The sequence below is a fragment of the Polypterus senegalus genome, chromosome 3 (assembly GCF_016835505.1).
Source record: "Polypterus senegalus isolate Bchr_013 chromosome 3, ASM1683550v1, whole genome shotgun sequence".
Lineage (NCBI taxonomy): Eukaryota > Metazoa > Chordata > Cladistia > Polypteriformes > Polypteridae > Polypterus > Polypterus senegalus.
The window spans coordinates 63,373,723-63,394,785 of record NC_053156.1 but is presented as its reverse complement, the minus strand read 5'-3'; positions in this window follow the sequence as shown (position 1 = coordinate 63,394,785).

The window sequence follows — 21,063 nt, the reverse complement described above, 5'->3', positions numbered from 1 at the left end:
AATAGACAAAATTATGTCTCTGGAAATAATTAATGTTGATGGAGTATAAATGCCTCAACGCGTAGTAAATATCAGGGGGGTTCAAAAGGGCGACCTCAATATAGAAAAAAAGTTTAAATTTCATCGCAAAAATAGCAGAAACTACGAGTATTAAAGTAATACCGCTCAAATGCAATATAACCAAATTAATGAGTTTGTATAAAATATCAAATTGATCTACATATTGAATTCCCTTCAGAAGTGGTCAACTTAAAAGTCAGTCGCCTTAAAAGTCAGCCTAGTGCTGAAACAAACACTGAAAAAAAAACAAGTAACAATATGTGAGCAATATTGCAAGACCCTGGGAGGCTTGGGGGGATGAAATTAACCATTTGTGAGCTTCATGGCATGATGGAAAAAACTGTTCTTATATCTGTTTGGTTTGGTGTATATTAATTTATAACGCCTGACCAATGGTAGAAGTTTCAAAAGGTTGTGGCCTTGATGTGAGGGGTCGGTAATGATTTTCCTAGCCTGGTTCATGACTCTGGAATAATAAAGGTCCAGTAATGAGAAGACTGTATAAATTAAATCTTAACAATATAACAAAATATAATAAAAATACATTCACACTATTTGTTAATTTACCAAGGCCATTTAATTCAATTTTAGGGTGGACAGTACCCCAAGTCCATACACATAGCATCAAAATCCAACCCTGGTTGGGATTTCACTTAACCTACACACCAAAACTGCCAATGTTAATTAACTCTGCTGTTGTTAAAGCATTCCTTAAGATTATATACTGTATATGAGAACAGTGTAACCATAAACAGTGTATATTGTTAACTATTGATTTGGTCACAGGGTCTGGAGTCTCCCCTGGCAGCTTTGCGTTCAGAGTAGGAAATCATTGTTTAGCAGGGTGTTACAAGGGATGTTCATATTTTCATTGGAGGAGAGGTAAATGGGCATTAAAAAGTTGGTACCATGTTGCGAAAATTACATCACAAACGAAGGTGACTATGTAGAAAACTGATGCAATTTATTTTTGAAATTCTTAATGAATTGAATTAAAAAAAGTACAGAAACTTTTCTAACGTCCCTCATATTTCTTTACATGTCACTTTCATAGACACATGTGCAGAGGTTAGAGTCAGTAGTTAATCCAGCAGACAAAAAAATTACAGTGCCTGGACACATAATCAATCCCACACAGACATGGGCAGATGCGCAAACTCCACACAGAAAGTGACCAGGCCAATATTTGAATCCTGGGCAGTAGAAATATAAGACATAAGAGTTAACAACACTCAGCCACCATGCCATTCTCTCCTAATTTATGTTTTCTCTATTTGTTAGAAAGGTTTATAGACACTCCAAGGCTACTAACATGTGGCTCTAGTTTCATGCAAACATGACAACATTTTCAAATGATTCTTTATAGTAAGGTACAAAATTAGTCCAGAATAATCTTAACTTAACTTTTTTTAAACTTTCACTTTATTAGGTACACTCACCCAAAGTCAAAGTAAGCTGGCTGTCAATTTGTGCAAGGAGCAGCTTGGACTCCATGTTGCCAGCCCATATCAAGTTCAGTGTGTCCCATGGCTGTTTTAAGTTATCTGGTGGCAGACAACAACAACTACAGATTGTTACACATAGCCCAAGCTCACACAAGGAATGGCTTAGTGGGATGTAACAGGCCCTGTTTTGGGACAGCAAAAGCCTTGACTCTGTAAGAAGACAAGAAAAAGACCAGTACAATAAAGACCTCATTCCTCCTCATCCCAGAGTTGTCACATTGGATTTTCAGTGCAATCATTCAATCACATTTGAAACCCCGTCTTTATTCAACCATGTCTATAAGTACATGTCAAGTTTGAATGATGTATTTTCATATCATTATATCAGCTTTTAATTTCCCCTTGGGATCAAAAAAAAGGATAATATAATCTAATCTTATCTAATTCTTTCTCATAATGTTGCTTATCATGTAGGCGTTCAAGCATACTTTCTTGTAATTTCTCATGCAATGTAATGATTTTTTATTTTACTGTATGACTCCCGCCTTAGCCATTGCATAAAGGAGGTGGAAACTGCATTATTTTCTTGGCCTTTCTTCATGTTTTAGTACATTCTGATCATGATTCTGACAAAAAAAAAATCATTAGACGCGTGTCTTTGTCTGCTATAACTGACCATGGATTCACCAGGGGTTTATTTTGTCCAGGACTGCTGTTAACTGGAGTTTTTGTTTTTCTTTCCTCAGTTGCCGGCTGGTAATATCTAAATTATAATGTGACGAGGACTTTATAGTTTAACTAGGGGGTTCCCCTCTGTTCGCTTTGCTTGCCAACTCCCGTGGCCTGTGCTACGCGCCAGCCACTTTGTGTCTCGGCCACTCGCATTGTGAAGAGGGGGGCTGAACGCACCCCAAGGAGATGCAGTCGCTCCTCCAAAACCCCCTCTTAAACAGTGATACAATGGAAAACAAATACAGTTTTTTTTAGCTCCTCTTTGCTTGATCAGCTGCTGGCTTGCATCGGGCATCTCGCGTGACAGTTTGAACATTTAAAAGTCTGTACTGCAGCTGTCCTACTCTTTGTCTTTTATTTCCGGCCCCGGGCGTGGTTAAATCTCTTGGCACAAAGTCTCATCTCGCGGGACGTGAGTTCTTGATATTTTTTAGTTTATAATTTAAAAACGGAATAAGAATCTGAAAATCTAACAACATCACATTAAAGTAAATTCTGAAAAGAATTACATCAAACATACATGTATATATGTATGTTTTAAAATAAGCCCAATTTAAAGCGTGACATAAAAAGTCACATAAAGTAGTTGCACTTTTAGGCTTAGGATTTTATATATAGAGAGTAGATGATCAAAGTTAATCAGTTTTAGATTTTTTACTATGTGCATAGCTAAATTATACATTTGTGTATATAAATGTATGTTTAAATAATTGACTGTTGAAATTGTTCAGCATATTTTTATATACAAAAAATAAGTGAAATGAAATTATTATATTTTCTATATAGGATGTTATCTAAAAAAAAAAAAAACTGATTGAATGACTGTGTTTCTGAAACCAATCCAGGCCACTGAGTATTATCCTGACCGAAACAAACCATTCAGAGTTAGTTATGCTGCTGCCATGAAAGGATAAGCAAGATAGACAAAAACATCCTGATTTCCTGGAATGTTTACATGTCGCTCTACTCAGTGTAGACCATGAAAAGACATCAGCGGACCATTACAACGCTATCACCATTCCACATTAAAGAACACTGATAGGCCAGAGAAAAGAGAGATGTAAATACATTCTTGCCCTCCCTTTAGTGTAAATCTGAGAAGAGAGGAAATCATCTGGGCCATTAGATACCATATGCCATTAGTAACAAAGTGTCCTCAGCTTTTAGATGACATACTGAGTCTGTCACATTACAAACCACTTTATTCTTTAGTTTTGCACATTCTTTCTCTGAATTGCAAAAATTCACAATAGAAGAGATCATTCATACCTCCAGTCACTAACATATTTATAATAAGGGGTAGCTAAGCAAGAACCATAAAGCACAGTATATTTTTCAGGTTTGAATTTTCTTTTTTACCTTACTGTATTCTTTACCTTTCTTTCATCTCATGTCTTTATTCAGAAATAATTAAGTTCACCGTGGCCTTAAGCTTCACTGGCCTATTTGCATTAAGTAGCATTGTGTCTGCGCATTAAGATGCCATCTCTGACTGAGTAGTTAATTATAGCAGATGGGCATTTATTAAAGGCAGGTAGTGCTTTGCAGTTGCTGGGATCTCTTTAGAGACCAAATCTCTAAATAACAGCGTGAACGTAAACAGATAACTTTACTTGTAAAAAATACATTGAAACAACTGAAATTTATCCTAATAAAGGTGCCCACACAACACAGTATAGTACACAATGTTAACTACATTGCTGCATAGAACTCTCTATGCTGTTATTATAGAATGTCTCGCGCCATATATAGATAATATAGATAATATAGATAATATGCTGTGGCTGTTATTTACTCAGAACACTTTACTAATATTGACAAGGGATTCCTTTTGCACTCAAAACAGCCTCAGTTCTTAATGGCATAGATTCCCCAAGATGGTGGAAACATTTGTTTGAGATTGTGGTCATTGTTGGCATGCTTGTATCATTCAGTTTCTGCAGATCTCTCAGCTGCGCAATCATGCTGCGAATCTTCTGTTCCGCCATATCCCAAAGGTATTCAGTTGGATTCTGATAAGGTGACTGGGAAAGCCCCTGAAGAACACGGAATTCATCATCATGTTCATGAAACCAGTTTGAGGCAACTTTTGACCTGGTGCATTAACATGCCAGAAGTAGCCATTAGAAGATGGGTGAATTATGACCATGAAGGGATGCACACAGTCAGCAATGATCCTCAGGTAGGCTGCAGCATTCAAGCAATGATGAATTTGTATTAGCGGGCCCAAAGTATGCCAAGAAAACATTCCTCACACTCACTGCAAGTTATTCTGTGCCCTAGGTCAAGCTTATTAGTGTACCAATAGACTGTTTTGGTAGATAACCTGAGCAGCTGGGTTTTCCCCACCATTATGATCTGCACCCTAAGCCAGCGTTTCTCAACCTTTAAGTATTTGCGACCCGAGTTTTCATAACAGTTTTAATCGCGCCCCCCCCCAACAATTTTTTGAAATATAGATGCATATTTTATTATACCTACTTAACTTTTATCGACATTTATCTAACTCTATATTTATTGTTCTAGTATCAGAATGTAGTTTAAGTTAATTTGTTTTGGTTTCAACAGATGTTTTTCCATATTTTTGATTCTTGTTTTCTTTTTTTCACATCTTCACGCCCCCCTTTTTGATATTTTGCGCCCCACAGGTTGAGAACCACTGCCCTAAGCAAATGCTGAATTTTCTTAAGTGGTGGCGCCGACCCTGCTCACACTGTTACACTACCACCAGCCTGGACTGCTGACATAAGATTGGGTGCATGGATTGATACTGTTGGAACCAAATTCTGACCCTACTATCTGTGTGCCTCAGCAGATATCTAAATTCATCAGACTAAGCCACATTTTTCCCATCTTCAGCTGTTCAATTTTGGTGAACTGGTGGCCAATGCAACCTCAACTTTATGTTCTTGGCTGGTAGGAATGGCATCTGACATGATGTTCTGCTGTTGTAGCCTATCCACCTCAAGCTGCGAGATGATTCTGAGATGATTTTCTGCTCACCCCAGTTGAACACAGTGATTATCTGATTTACCATGGCCTTTCTACCAGCTCAAAACCCTTTGTGGCCATTCTCTCATTAAAAATATGTCTCAAAAGCCAGAATTGGCACTCACCAGGGGTGTTTTATTTCACATGCCAATCTAAGTAAACACTAGACACTGTTGTAGCATGAAACATTCAGCAATTACATGAATACTCAGACCAGCCCTTCTAGCACCAACAATACCACATTCTGAATCATTGAGATCACATATTTTCCCCAGTCTGGTGTTTCACGTGAACATTAACTGAAGCTCTTCACATGTGTTTGCAGGATTTTATGTATTACACGGCTCCTGCATGTTTGTTTGATTAGATAATTGCATGGATAAGCAGGTGTACAGGTATTCCACATAATTTGCTCAGTGAATGTATATGCTTCCAGTAATGGAGCTACAGTGGTGTGAAAAACTATTTGCCCCCTTCCTGATTTCTTATTCTTTTGCATGTTTGTCACACAAAATGTTTCTGATCATCAAACACATTTAACCATTAGTCAAATATAACACAAGTAAACACAAAGTGCAGTTTTTAAATGATGGGTTTTATTATTTAGGGAGAAAAAAAATCCAAACCTACATGGCCCTGTGTGAAAAAGTAATTGCCCCTGAACCTAATAACTGGTTGGGCCACCCTTAGCAGCAATAACTGCAATCAAACGTTTGCGATAACTTGCAATGAGTCTTTTACAGCGCTCTGGAGGAATTTTGGCCCACTCATCTTTGCAGAATTGTTGTAATTCAGCTTTATTTGAGGGTTTTCTAGCATGAACCGCCTTTTTAAGGTCATGCCATAGCATCTCAATTGGATTCAGGTCAAGACTTTGACTAGGCCACTCCAAAGTCTTCATTTTGTTTTTCTTCAGCCATTCAGAGGTGGATTTGCTGGTGTGTTTTGGGTCATTGTCCTGTTGCAGCACCCAAGATCGCTTCAGCTTGAGTTGAAAAACAGATGGCCGGACATTCTCCTTCAGGATTTTTGGTAGACAGTAGAATTCATGGTTCCATCTATCACAGCAAGCTTCCAGGTCCTGAAGCAGCAAAACAACCCCAGACCATCACACTACCACCACCATATTTTACTGTTGGTATGATGTTCTTTTTCTGAAATGCTGTGTTCCTTTTACACCAGATGTAACGGACATTTGCCTTCCAAAGAGTTCAACTTTTGTCTCATCAGTCCACAAGGTATTTTCCCAAAAGTCTTGACAATCATTGAGATGTTTCTTAGCAAAATTGAGACGAGCCCTAATGTTCTTTTGCTTAACAGTGGTTTGCGTCTTGGAAATCTGCCATGCAGGCCGTTTTGCCCAGTCTCTTTCTTATGGTGGAGTCGTGAACACTGACCTTAATTGAGGCAAGTAAGGCCTGCAGTTCTTTAGACGTTGTCCTGGGGTCTTTTGTGACCTCTCGGATGAGTCGTCTCTGCGCTCTCGGGGTAATTTTGGTCGGCCTGCCACTCCTGGGAAGGTTCACCACTGCTCCATGTTTTTGCCATTTGTGGATAATGGCTCTCACTGTGGTTCGCTGGAGTCCCAAAGCTTTAGAAATGGCTTTATAACCTTTACCAGACTGATAGATCTCAATTACTTCTGTTCTCATTTGTTCCTGAATTTCTTTGGATCTTGGCATGATGTCTAGCTTTTGAGGTGCTTTTGGTCTACTTCTCTGTGTCAGGCAGCTCCTATTTAAGTGATTTTTTGATTGAAACAGGTGTGGCAGTAATCAGGCCTGGGGGTGGCTACGGAAATTGAACTCAGGTGTGATACACCACAGTTAGGTTATTTTTAACAAGGGGCAATTACTTTTCACACAGGGCCATGTAGGTTTGGATTTTTTCTCCCTAAATAATAAAAACCATCATTTAAAAACTGCATTTTGTGTTTACTTGTGTTATATTTGACTAATGGTTAAATGTGTTTGATGATCAAAAACATTTTGTGTGACAAACATGCAAAAGAATAAGAAATCAGGAAGGGGGCAAATAGTTTTTCACACCACTGTATATAAATATTCTGTTATCTTATCCAAGTATCCCTTTTCTAAATCTGTCTGCTCTATGTCACTAGGTATCAAAAGAGCCTATTCTAGGACCAGCTTTGCTCAAAGTAGGAATCAACCTTGGATGGGGCATCAGTCAGTAATAGGCCAAACTCCCTGTTATTCCTATTGAGCAACATTAAAGTTGCTACAAACCTAGCTGTTACACCATTACATTTTTGAGACTTCATTTCACCAAAAGCAAATTACAAATCTGAGTGGCAGCTGAATCAGTGAAGCACTGTAACTTACTTTGGGTGAACTGACAAACTTCTCTACAATCTGCTAATTTTTAAAGCATATGCAAAATACAGTATTCAGGATTTTGGTAGCTCGGCTTAACCTGGAATAGTTTTTTTTTCCTCCTTATTGTACATGGGCACATAACTTCCATTAGCTATAAAACAGCCTCATTTCTTTGTGAAATGGATTCTAGAAGATGTTAGAAACATTCATTTGAGATTCTAGTCCATGTTGACATGATTGCAGATCATGTTATTGGAGAAAAAGTGTGTTGTAAAGGAAAAATGAAAATTATAAGAAAAGTTCATTTAAGCTGCATTTTCTGCAGTTGTGTTATTCATGTGGACTACTGGATAAAGGATACGTGACCCTAATTTAATAGGACAGCACACTTGTTTTCCAGTATCTCAGCAACCTGAGAAATAGAGGTTTCCATGCCTTCTTGGGACAGCCTGGCTTGAAAAGAAGTCTACCACAGCCGCAAAACTAATGCAAAGGTAAGCAGGTCAATCTTAAGTAAGCCAAGTATAAGGAGTTCTGACATGCATGCACAAGAATACAAGGGATTACTTTTAAACAAAACCTGCAAGATGCAAAAAAGCTTTCACCTTATTGTTTTTGTTTTCCCAGAAACATTGACATTGACTATATATGTATAAATGAATGTCTATTTTTTCCTTTACATGTAATTACTAACTACTGAAATTGATGTTTCAATAAACTGGTGACTTTAATTTAAAAATTTCCACCATGATTTGAACATGAACAATATGCCCAACGTATGAATGGATACTATCAGCACCAAGCAAAAATCAGGTGTTATTATGTCTTCTTATAGTTATCGCCAATACTTATATAATCAACTCCATTTCATCTATGTTTGTTTTTTCACAATGCCTTCTTTATGTTTGCAGCCAACCTGCAGGCACAAACAGGACCAGCAATTATACAAGCAAAGGTGTATATCTTGGCACTATGCACAGTGACATGACCAACAGCAGCAAAAAGGAAGTGCAGTTTTGGGGTCATCTTCAACATTTATTTGTATACATGGGAAAATAACACGGGAGCTTATTAAGGGTAAAATCTTGCACAAATTTTACAATGTTCTTTTTCACCCAGAGAACCATAGACATATGTAATAAGTTACCAAACCATGTAGACATTAGGAATTTGGGGACCTTTAAAACCCTACTTGATCTTTCTTTGGTGAATGTATGTGAATATGATAGGTAAGCCTGTTGGGTTGAATAGGCTGTTCTCATGAAAACTGCTCAGATGTTCAAATGTTATAACTTCAGCTCAATTTCATCCAATTTAACTTATTCACCACTGCAGGTTAGGTTAAATGCAACTCAGAACTGGCTCTGGGTTAGCGTGAGTCTGGATGACTGGACTCTGTGATGGACATGCTCTCGATCCAGTAATGATTCTTGATATGTGCTCACACTCAAAAAATGATTATTGAAAGAACATAATTACATTTTGTAAAAAAAAATCCCAGCCAACACAGGGTGCAAGCCAGGAAACAAACCCTGGGCAGGGCGCCAGCCCACCGCACACACACACACACACTAGGCACAATTTAGGATCGCCAATGCATCTAACTTGGGAGGAAACCGGAGTACCCGAAGGAAACCCACGCTGACATGGGGAGAACATGCAAACTCCATGCAGGGAGGACCCAGGAAGCGAACTTGGGTCTCCTTACTGTCAGGCAGCAGCGCTACCACTGTGCCACCATGCCACCCACATCATAAAATTAATTCCTATAATTTTGTTGCAAAATGAATTGAGTCATTCAAACTCATATTATATTGTGGTTGTGCTAACACCAACCAATTGAGTTGCTTTAGCCACAGTGGAAAGAATCAGATTAAAGTAACTTACATGAGTTACTCAAGATATATTTTAACTGATAACTGTTAAACAGTGTCATAAAATCAATTTGCTGAATTTTAAGTTAAAATTTAAATATGATGTCTGCACACTCTTACATTACTTGATAATTTCACATTAATTAGGTCAACCCAAACAGCAAACCTTTCTTTTTAGAAATTTTATTTTCACATTTAATTAAAATGGCAAGTTACATTATAACTAACCTCCACCATGTCATTACTACATAATACTACTAAGTAACTGAATATACCAGGGTAATTAATATATTACACCACCTCTGTACATGTACTCCAGTAAAGGAGAAGAAAAGCCTGCTCATGTGATGTAAGGAGTGCCATAGGTTATCAAAGACAGACATGCCTAAAGTTGCTCTCATAAATACAAAAATGTTTATCACTTAAAAATGTACTATTGTGTCAGGCCTTTACCTTTCTCTGACATTAAACAAATGGGTGGACTGTTAAAACTCAGCAATATTTATGCAAAAAGAGTAGTTACTTAATGCAAATTAACTAAAAAACTTGTGCTAACAAGGATTTTTTTTGCCACCGAAAATAGCCTAAAACTCCAGAAATATTTTGGAAGATTTCACAAAACATAGCACTTTATCCAATCCTCTTCTACCTCAATAGAAAATTTAAAAAAAACACATTATCTGGGGGAACCTGTCATCTTAGCAACACTGCTGTGTGCCTTCCTAACATAATTACTGATTCTATGAAAATGAGACTCATTTGCTTTTTTTAAAACTAAGATTAATCTAGTTGTTATGACATCTAACAAATGTGAAAGGAGGTACGAGTAAACAGGTAAAGGGTGGATGAAATGAAAAGGAAACAAATGAAAAAGGTAGTTCTGGCACTTTTTGCCAGACTTGACAGTACTCCATGAGCTAAATAAAGGCTTTTGGAGGGGCAAGCTCTGTGCTCCTGAGAAGCTGGTATCAAAATGAACACAGACTTCCAGGAAGGTGGCAATACATTTACAGGATGGACCAGAAGAGGCCTGGCTTGCAGCTTCAAACCAGTGGTTCTGCTCCATTCTAGAGACTTAAATGGAAACCAGATGAGTGTGTGTTTCACATATAGTCTTCCTGGTGCATTTCTCTTCACCAAGACTTGGAAGACATTCGTGTGATGCAAACTTATGTCAATTTTACTACAAAAAGATAAACAAAGACTACAAACAGAATAATTTTAAGTTGAATCAATTTAAAAATAGTTGTGTAATGAGAAACTTTCCAAAAAAACATTTTTTAAAGCTTAAAATCATTGCCTTTCAAGTTAACCTAAGGTAACTGAATAATGACAGTATACCCTAGAAAGGTCCAAGGGTTTGGAGTGGTGTTATTAATTACAACTGTGAAATTCTTTCACATTTTTTCCTCGTAAACTATATTTCTTAATGTGACAGCAAAGAAATATAAGTCAGTTGTACCAGTAATTGGTAAAATCTCCTCATTTTGAGAAAAGATAATTAAAGTTAAATGAGTAATAGCATTGCACCTAAAGAATAATTTTTGAGTGCATTATTGTCAGGATAAAATCTGACCAAGCAGGATTCTGAATGTTAACACAGCATATTAATTAAATCACAAAATGATTTAAAAAAAGGAAACTTAAATAGTGGGGGTTAAATTTGGCTGTCAGTAAACAGTAAACTAGAAAGAAAGAAAAGTGAGACAAAATGTTAGGTTTATAGTCTCTGTTCCTTAGACCATGGAAGAGGAAGTAACATTAACTTAAAAAGTAATCTTGCCCACAATATTGTAATATAGCTCTGGTGCTTCATTCACACACTAAAGTGATCAAACAGATAAAGAGGAGATGCTTTGTGCTCTTTTGGGGCTTGAAGTGTGAAAAAGCTGCGACAAATAAAGCAAAGAAAGAAAAAGCTTTTTAAAAGTAAAACTTGTACATTTGAAATATGCAGTAACAGCAGTTAATACTGTGAAAAGTGAAAAATTCAATTCAGCCAAAATGATAAAATATCAAATAGAAAATCATCTAAAGGAAAGTACTGTTCTGCTTCCTGCCTAAAACAAACCAGTAGCCTCTAATGTGGCAGACCATTACAGAAAAGCAGTAAAGTGTTTGAATAAATACCAGTGGGATATACAGCACATAACGGAAATTATGAAGAAATTTTTTGAGTTTACAAGACAAAGTTATAAATTAATTAGGGTGGATTATTTAACAGGCCTCCAATAATCTGTAGACAAATATTCAATTAAAAAACGAAAATAAGGACCTTGGATGGCTAAGTCTACATAACACCCTTCCAGCCAATTTAGCAATGTTCAAAAGAAAGATTAGTAAAGATGTCAAATGCCCTAGAGTAATCTGACATGAAACAGAATCAATGTCATATTGATCTTGAATGTCCAAGATATCTTCAGTAAAGGAAAGTTAAGAAAATGATGCGAAAGAATGTTTGAGGAGCAAATTAAAAAACAAGAAAACACCCACTATTGACGAGAAGAGAAAACAGAAAAGAGACAATGGGAAATATTTTTTTATTTCTTTTCACATGAAATAATGTGGTAAAGGATATGATTTAGTCAACAGCATTTCTGCTTTAATGGCCAGTGGAGCAAATGTTATGCAAAATTAGCTTCCCTCAGCAATTTAAAATGTTTAGAACAACTCTCCACTTTGTCTTCTTAATCAAATTTTACCCATTTTTCCATCATACACTTAATGTAATTTCTTATGTAGAACAATATTGTATTTTGTGGTATGTTAAATTTTCTTCGTGCAGTTTGCTGTAAGCCTGTTTCTGAATGAGAGGATGGACTAATTGGCCCTGCAGTGGTTTTGGCTTACCAGGTAAACCGCACACAATCTGGTAGGCTTGATGGCTAATGCCCCTCATTCTTGGCAATTAAAAGAGGACTGATATTTTTTTTACAGTTCCAAGTCAAGCTTTTCCAACACAGAACCATACATTCCTGATCTTCACTCAAAATTGTGGTGCTAAATTCTTAAAAAGCCAACAAGGAACCCTTATGTGTGCTCTATCCACTTTTTGGAAAGAATGCAAGCAATATGATGCTTCTGTTTCAAAGAAGCCAGAGTTTTGTTGCAGAAAGAACAGGTACTTAGAAAATATTTTTTTGAATTGTTTGCCAGCCTCATGCTTTTCAGTTAATGTCTGGCCACACAGTGGTTAGCACTGCTGCTAGATTGCCCCAGATCCAGGTTGTGCAATGTGTGTTGTCTTCTTCGAGTTTAACTGTGTCTTGTCCTTTGTGCCTCAGTTTTTTTAATCTAATCTTGAGGTGTTGCTGTTTCAGTTTAGACAATTCATATTCAATATTTTTTCCAGGGAAGTAGGTGGTTGTGAGGCTTTCAATTTACCTCATATTTAAATTTGCTGTATATGGCAGTATTCTGTCAGATGATGACAATGTCAAAGAGTATCACAATGACCTGACGCCAATCAGGACAGATCAAGCATGAGCATCCCATTGCTGGATTGATGTCTCGCAAGTTATTAGCAAAAGCCATAGTTAAGCTAATGTAATATTAGAGAGGACTGTAGACGTAAAGGAAAATTGCTGTATGCCCTCACCACAATTTTTATACTAAGAAAAAGCCAATGGATTTGTCTGAATTTGCAAGATATCTGCTAGTCTACCATGTTTGGAATTCTACACAGAAGTAAGAGATAATGCAATTAAGAATGGATAAAAATAACAAAAGAATGATTGTTAAAAAAAAGGATTTAGGGAAAAAAGGATTACAGGAAATTTAAATAAAATGCAAAAAAATGTGTTTAATATGCAAAAATTGAGATATAAATAAGTCTAAGAAATGGTTCTGTTTATCAGACTAGACTAAGGAGTACAGAGCTTTGAAGAACTGGAAACAGCAAAGAGTAAACGAAGTAGTTAGATGAACATTATCTGATCTCAAGTAGATTTTTGACAAACAAAAAATCTTAAAAAAAACGTGGAGAACGTTGTCATTCTACAATCGGATACTACCCAGACCATGAAATCCAATGGGTTACCAAGTTGCGTAGCAGATGAAATGTTCCCCAGCTTAATAAATATGTTTACCTTTTTCTCCATTTCGTATACTCAAACTTTTTTTTTCTCCCTGCTCACACCTTACCGTCTACCTATATACCTACACGTCTGACCTGAGAGGATGACAAGCTTGGCCAATAATGAAGTTGATTTGCGCAAAGTTGAAGGCAATAGTGAAAAATACGTCTTTAATAAGCCACATGTATTAAACATGATCAGCCTCGCCTTGATTTCCTTTCTTATTTTGAGGGGAAAGTCAATAATGTATTGGATTTAGATCAAGTACTGTATATATTTCTAACAGGGTGTGTTGTGCCAAGATGGTTTTCAAGCAGCATTTTACCCCGCAGCCAGTACGTACACTTCAAGAGGAATTCCACTCCCCCACTGGTGCTATACACAGGATGTCAGCATATTCGATCTCACGCCAGCTACGCCGTGAACAGTACGCTTCCTGATTGACAATGCTGTGCACCAATCAACGAGCGGGATTCCCGGACCGCCCATTTAAACTTCCTAACTGAATGACAGCAATCGACGAGAGGTAGGTAGTCTTAACATGTCTGTGTTCTGGCACGACATACGTTTAATGTATATTTAAGCTATATATATTTTCTTTTTGCACGACTTGCATTTTATGTTTACCAAAGTGTCATATAACGCAATTTACACACAATGGACTGAGAAAGAAAATGCAAGATATCCATACATCTTATTTAGTGTGACTTGACACCTGCGTGGAAGCTGCAGCTCCTGACGCGCCTTGCGCCTTCATTTGGGGTCACAGCAACCCCGCACTCTTACTAAGTCATCCACGTTTTCACCCGTTAAACGTATTTTGTGTCATTTGAGATTACCACCCAGGGTTTTTACCGCCTTTGTCTTTGCGCCTCGAAGCCAAATCCGCTTGTTGGCGGCGCGTGGGCGAGCGTTGCGTCTTCATGATTGACGGGCGCGGGGGCGGCGGAGGGGAGTTCCCTGTGACGCCAGTCTCACCGACCGCATTGCTGCTTTAAACTTGCGGAATTAAAATTAGCAGCACCCCCCTTCTTCCCCCCAACACCGGAGACACCCACCGACACAAAAAGAGACCCCGTCAAGCTTGCAGACGTGGGCCACCCCCGCCACCACCTTGGAGAAAGTGCACGTGTAATGTGCGCTCCTGCTTAGAGAAGTGACCTTCCTTACTCATAGTCCTGGGCTCTGACAAGGGAAAAAAACAGGATGATCTCCATTTGCTATTCTGGTCAAGCCATAAATTGGGAGACTCTGTGTCTGGGTACTGGCCATTGTAGAAGAGCAGTGACAGTATTACCACTTGAATACTGGACAGGAGGAAAAAGACATTTTACCAGTGAGAAAGAGGAGGGTCCACATTGGTCAGGGAGCAATACTGGACTCCATTGACAGTACATGCCTAGGCTTTGGTCAGATAATAAGGATGGTCTGTGTTTACTCTGTCATGCAATTGTCAGGTGAGGCACTAGGTGACTCCGTAGTTACATGCAAGGAGTATGAGGAGTGAAGGAATACATACGATTCTCTGTAGCACTGATCAGGAAGAAAGAGCAGTGTCTGCTTGGGGAGTATCAATTGAAAGAGTTTCAGTACTTGCCTGGAGACTCTATTTTAAAAAGAGGAGGTTCTGTATTTACTCTGCTATGCACTGATCAGGAGGTGAACTTAGAGACTGTATAGATCAGTGCTTCTGAAACCATTCTCTTCCAAAGCCCTCTGAGCCAATACAAAGGTTCTAACAGCACCCTTCTCCTCCCAATAAATTAAACCTAAAGGAAAACAAAATTATTCGTGAGAATTCTTTTGACGTTAAAAGCAACCTTCGATACTTCCTGGTGTAAAGTTAATCCCATCCGAGTAGGGCTTGATTCACTTTTGTACTGAACCTAAGCTCTTTTAACAAACTGAAACCCTAATGGATATTTTCCCCATGAAAAAGTGATGGAAACAAGAAATGAAAAGGAGGGGGGGGGGGCACTACTTGGAAAGGAGATTAAAGGGAAGGTGGTTCTAGCCTTCTAGGAACTTGAGGTTATGAAATCCCAAGATCTTCAGCTCCTAGAATTTTCAAATCAAACAGCATATTTTGTGGCAGCCCTAAGACCCCATCAGTGTGAGAAGCACAGCTATAGGTACAGTCTTGTGCACTTGTCAGGGAGAAAGAGGAGTGTACTTAGTTATAGTTTTATGTACATTGGTCACAAAGGGATAAAGGAGATTTGTATTTACAGGTTATGGCACTGGTCAGCAAGGTAAAGGAGGATCTTTATATATTTTCTTTTCCACTGTTCAGAGAAAAAAGGGAACTAGTGGATTCTGTATTTATTTACAAACCTAGCTTGCTGGTCAGAGTGGAAGAAGGCTTTTATTTATCCATGCACTACTGAGATAGGAAGAGGGAGTATTTATTTTTACACTCCTATACTGCAGTTTGAAAGCCTGTAAATGACGCTCATGTTGTTTGATGTTAGCGGCAAATTAGGTTATCCTGGACATGTGCGTCTACAGTTCTTATGGCAGCAGCTCAATCTGCAGGCATTCGCTTACTTTGGCGTCACTGGAAACCTTTTATTTCAAATGGATTCTGGCCTGCGGCTCAGCGGAAAACCGTGGGCAGCACTTCTGCCTATTTTTCAGGGTTTCATCTCAATATGTAGATTACAGCTCTAAAAATAAAGAGCACCTGGTTATGTCGTATGGGTCAGCACAGGACCTGTCAGTGACAGAGCTCTCACTGTGTTCATTGTGCGGTGGTCTGTTTAGATATTTACCACAGTGGGAACTGCCTAGACCGCTGATATTTACTAGTAGTACTAGCAAGCATAGTCACATCATAGTGGTTGGTTCCTAGGGTGGTAGGACTACAACCTAGTCATATCATAGATCTTGGTTTGATGAGTGCTACCCCAGTTTCACTTTGATTGCACTATCCATTTAGCACAGAACTGCTTAATCATTGCAGAGGAAGCCCATCATGGTCATACAAAGTTATATCTGTGCTACTGCATATTGGTTGAGTGCTATCTGCTTACATCCTACAGACCCCAGTTTAATGGTTGGGCATCCCATATGTGAAAACAGAATCTCTCCAGCCCCTTACAGCTTGGACACAATTAAGACGGATTAGTAAAGTATGAAGTAGACAATTGATTCCTGCCACAGGTTTGGTTAGCATTCACATAGATTTGTATAGCAGTTGTACTGTCCGCATGGCAGTGACTGGAATGTAAGTATAATGTGTAGGAGTGAAATAGTCCAGCTTCATCTGGCCTGCTATCCAGGACAGCAGATGTATTGTTCAAAAGACTCAGGCTTGAAGCCAAGCCTCCTAGGCCCCTCGCTTCATGCCAGTTCTTCAGCGTGGGCCATCCGCCCTGCTCATCAGAAAAGCTAGAATTACACAATTTGATATGGGGCATGTCCACCTCCCACCATGTAAACAGACAGGGTGGTTAGCTGACATCAAATGCCTGAATAAAACAACTACGAAAACAAAGTTTTGAGCAGGCTAGTCCTTATTATAAGCAAGGCTGGTCTAGACAACAAGACTCATACAATGCATAAGTCACCCTGACTGTGAAGTGCCTCTCATAAGTCTTTGATTTATTTTATTCTCAACATAGAGGGCTTTGCCAGGTTGTGAAAAACTCTTGTTTGAGTCCACTTATCTGGAGATCAAAGAACATGACATTTTGTTTGAGACTCTTGTATAGTGTGACCCAACCAAACTTTATATAGATTTTGACTTCTCTGTGCTATAACTAGCTTGCCACCATTCGGCTTACCTCACAATGACTGAAGTGCACCTTGATGATGTGCAGCTATTTTGACAGAAGCTGGAGTTTATTAAACCTTGATCATTATCTGTCCATGGCAGTGTGATCAGGCCAAACCTTAAAGAATTTTTGGCACTGTAACTAGGATAACGTAGTGTCAATTGGCTGAAGTATTCTAAACTAGTGGTAATACAACCATATTGCACCAAGCAGAATTCTAGTCAAAGTGGTCAAGCGAAATCATGTTGAAAACCTGACATTCTGAGTAACCTGGACCATGATCAAACTTTCAGCAGGTGAATAAATAAACTTTCTCTTCCACTATACTCTTTTATCTTATATTTCCTTTCTGTCCAGCGTCCATGTTTAAAATTCTGACGCTAGCTGTCTCCCTATCCTGGCCTCTCTTCCTTCCCCCACCTCTGTCTGTCCCCTCAATGCATGACGCACATCCTTCCGCCCACAGCTGCAAGCGGGCCGCCCCCCTCCTATCAGCTCTAGCACTCCTCAGCTTATCCACAGCCTGCAATTCCTCAAGGATGCCATTAGCCCGGCAACCGGAATCGTCAGGAATAGCACCCACATGACAGGAGTGAGTAGGCGGAGAGACAAAGAGCAAGGAGGCTTGCTGGAGCCAGAGAAGAAAATACAGGCTCAATGCACACGCATCACGAGAGAGTAGCTCGTCAATGCACAGGCTGACGTGTCCCAAACTCCCTGTCGATATACAGGCTGACATGTCACATGTGGCCAGCCTCTCTCAGTGCGCTGTGTTTCAAGTAACTTAACTCTCCATCAATAATGTGCACATGAAACTAGCTAAGACTTCAAGGTCAGTAGTTCTCAGTCTACAGTGGGTAAACCCACGGGGTACGCGACCATCATCAATGTGATTCACTGGAATATTTCTATGTAAATAATGGTAAATTTGCAAAGAGTGTGTCATGATTCACTTTACAAAAACAAACACCCAGATGCTTTATCAAAAATCCTGCTTTTCTTTAATTGATCAAATTTCTATGCTGAAGACAAAAGTCATGCCCCAGGAGATGGAGGCTCCCATCTCCAGTGCCTACCATCTCACCAAAAATCAAAGAGGTTTACAAAGTGGAATTTAAGTATATTTGTCCTGAAAAAATCTTTTTAAATTGCCATCCATGTTTTTGTCTCCTTGCTTAGGTCACAGTGGAACTAAAACCTGTCCTGAGAGCATTAAGTGATAAGGCAGGTCGCAACCACAGACAGGACGCAAGGTCATTGCAAGACATTTCACATAAACAGGGCGTTTTTAAGAAAATATTTGATCTAACTGGCTTTCTTGCTTAATGGTTAAGGAACTGGACGTTTAGCCACAAGGCGTCTGGTTCAGTTTCTCTTTTGGCCCAGTGTGTGACACTGAACGTGGCTTGTGCTTCAACTGTAAAAAAAATAAATAAATTATGGTATTTATTGTGAAAGGTTTGCTGGACGAGAGTGCAAGTTTTTGGGGTATCAGCCATATTACCCCGTTTAATAACAGAAAATATCCAATCTGGCTCAATTAAAGATAAACAAGGAAAAGAAAATAGTGTTGAAGCACTTATTAACTGCAAAAAGACCCGCTATCAAGAGTCCTGTCTCCATCAGTGGTGCATCCAAGACTGATGACCTCATCCATACCCTCAGTATAAATAGATCCATGCCTGGAAGGGGCAGGGTGTGGAAGGTGTGTGAGGGGTAGGATTAGGCGTTGACGCCCTGATCTGAGCTGTGGAAGAAACAGAAGAAACAGTTAGTGACAGTGCCCCCTATTGCTTTGAAGGTGTACTGATAGATTTACCTAAGCCTTCTTGGTGGTCACAACGTGCACATGTGTGACGATATATATAAATAAATAAATTCACACACCAACATGCACACACACAGACACACATACACTGATGAGCCAAAACATTATAACCACTCTCACATGAAGCAAATGGCTTTATCTCATAACAATGTCACACATCAAGGTCAGCGATATATTAGACTGTAAACTGACATTAGTTACTCGTGGCAAATGTAAAGTTGATGTAAAGGCTAGAGTGATTTTGATAAGGGCCATTTCATGGCTTGTGGGGTGCTCATGGTCAGCCGTGGTAAGTAGCTGTTGATGGTGGTTCCAGGATGGAAAAACCACATGTTAGCAAAGTCTGGCCCACCTGGTAGGAAACAACAGAAGGGCTACTGTTGCACTAATCACAAATAATTTTAGTTATGGTAACGGGAATAATTTGTCTAGATACACAGTGTCTGTGTCCCTCTGCTGCATGTGGGACTGGGTAGCTGCAAGACAGTCACACACACATATTTACATATACATCATATACATATACATATATATATCTATAAATATATTTTGTAACAAGAATGAGTCTTTAGACATTATAAAGGTTTGGGACAGCCGTCCATATATTATATCCAAGTTGCAAAAGTTTGAAATAATTGAACAGAGATATTCACAAGACTGAGTCCAAAACAGAACTGAATATTTTGAGGTACGATGGCCGTTTTAAGGGCTGGGGAAGGAAATTTTGTCATCTATGCCAGAGCCAGAAGTGACATCATCAGAGGTGCTGGAAGTGACATCATCAGAGGTGCCAGAAACTGGCCACATTTCCCGGGAATGGTCTGCAAGAAACTGAGAGAGACAGTCAGACACTCTGCCACCAAAATCATGGAAGACACTTAAAAGACCTGCGAGACTAAACAGATTGGCCACGGAGCGTCTCGTGGGGACCTTAAACATGAGACTTTGTGCCAAGAGATTGACCCAAGATCATCTCGCGATGACATAGAACATGAGATTCTTGCAAGACACGCCCTACTTACAACCAAATAACAGCACGGGCAGCAAAATACTCAGTCTTGTTTTGGCTTTGAGCACACACAGATCCAGTGCTCTCAGCACATATAAATTATATAAGGACAATACGTTATAAATGAAACGTAGACAACTAAGCGAAGAAGAAAGCAGTGTGGAGAAAACAGACACAAAAGCGTTGGAGAGACAAAAAAGAAAAACAATAATCTAGGTGCTAATTCAGAAAATAAGGAAACTAATTATCAACCCGGGGCAAGTGGAATTGAAAAAAAAGCACATCCATTCCGGATGTTAGCGCTATACACATGCAGAGCAGGTTATAGATTATGAAAGCAGTGGAATTCGAAAACAAAGAAAGTAAACATCACATTAGCGCAAAGAAAGATATTATTACTCAGAGAAATAACTAAAAGGCGAATAGAGATTGAATATATGGACATAGGTGATATGTCAGAAGTATGTAAATATTGTAAGGCTTTGAAGTTTAAGTCAAAAGAAAATTTCAAAAACAGAGTTTACGTCACATGTATTTATTGGTTACTTTGCAAAAAAAAATATTAACTGCTGATGATGTAGATTGTTTTGTCTGTGCTGAAATTCCAAACAGAGGAACCTATCCTAAATTATGGTACAAAGTCATTAAACACATGTCTCACTGACCTCATTAAAACGATTCAGCACATTGGGACTCGAAAGATTCAAAATATTGTTTTACAGAAGTTCTGAAATAAAAGTGAAACTAATTAAATAGCAACAATTCCAAAGAAAAAAAAATCTTAAAAGTGTGTATCCGTAAAAACAAAAATGGGGGCTGGTGAGCAAAGCAAGCAGGCAGCGAAGCCCCCTAGTATATATATATCCTTGTATATCATTTGATACTATCCGTATGTATGGTGTTCGCGTCAATACCCCATCTGTATGGTGCTCACAT